Source organism: Geospiza fortis, unplaced genomic scaffold (assembly GCF_000277835.1).
Source record: "Geospiza fortis unplaced genomic scaffold, GeoFor_1.0 scaffold32, whole genome shotgun sequence".
Lineage (NCBI taxonomy): Eukaryota > Metazoa > Chordata > Aves > Passeriformes > Thraupidae > Geospiza > Geospiza fortis.
The window spans coordinates 1,348,501-1,349,854 of NW_005054428.1; positions in this window are offsets into that span (position 1 = coordinate 1,348,501).

Consider the following 1,354-nt stretch of genomic DNA (forward strand, 5'->3'; position numbering starts at 1 on the left):
TGCACCCACAGCTAAGCTGGTATTGTCCCAGATACAGTCACATGAGAGGGTTTGTTTTCCCAGGCATCCCTGGCACGCTGCTCCTGGCCCTGCTCCCCCAGCCCTACAGCCCCCCACAGGGGCAGGAATGGGGCCCTGAGCCCTCCTGAACCTTATTTGAGGTTTTGGGAGCCCTCATGAATCACACTGGTGGAAAGATGCCTGGGGGATGCTGAGGGATGCAGGAGAAGCAGAGGAGAAATAAAAGGAGTTTTCTTGGGATCCAGGGATGCTCCCAGCTGGCATGGCTGCAGGCAGCCCCATGTCCTGCAGGAGCATCGGGGGGTAGGACGGTGGGGATGGATGGAGAGCAGAGATCTCTGCAGCCAGGTCAGGAACTTGTGGGTTATTGCAAAGGGCCTGGGTGCAGGGCCCTGCTGGGAGCTGCCAGCCACAGCTCAGAGCAGGCTGAGAGAGGAGAGGGGGAGAGAGGGTGAGAGGGTGAGAGAATAAAAGGGTAAGAGAGCAAAAGCGTAGGAGAGTAAAAGGGGTAAGAGAATGAAGTTCCCCTTACAATACCATAAATCTTCTTCTGTGTTGAATATTCTGATTCTCACTAACCAATCTAGTCCAAGATACAAATCCTACAGCATTTCCATACAGCCTATAAGAATCATTACATTCCCACACTGGGTTACATTTTAAACCCTAAAAACTCCTCTTTGGGCCCCTTCTGCCAAGCCAGCAGGGTCTGCTCTGAGCCTTGGGCCTGTCTGCAAGCAGAGGGTGTTGTTTGATCCAAAGGGGATCACCTTCAGCTGGCCATGCCATTGTTTTCCAGTTGTTCAGTAACTGAGGGATCTCAAAGCTTGCTTTCATTTCAATCTCGCTTAGAGTTTGCATATTCTCAAAATCTTTTGCCAGGCAATCATATTCATAAGGCTTTCCTGTTTCATCTCCCCCAACACTGTCCCTGAGCTCTGGTGCCATCCCACATTTCCCTGTGTGCGGGGTGAGGTGAGACTGCTCTGTGCAGGGCCCGTCACGGCTCTGTCACCTGTGACACTGCTGTCACACGGCTGTCCCAGCGCTGCTCCCGCCCGGCCCGGGCCGGCCCTCGCTGCCCGGAGCCCCTCCCGGGAAGGGAACATCGACACGGGGTCACCGATGGCTTGTCACAGACATCTTTTATGGAAAATCCTTTCCTTAGGACTTTTCCTCCTGCAGAAGCTGAGAGGCCTCAGGAACAAAATGTAAACATTGATTATCTGCTGCTGTGGAATGCAACAGGTGCATCTGTGATTGGCCCATGTTCGTTGTTGCTAATTAATGGCCAATCACAGCCCAGCTGGCTCGGGCAGAGAGTCCGGGGCAC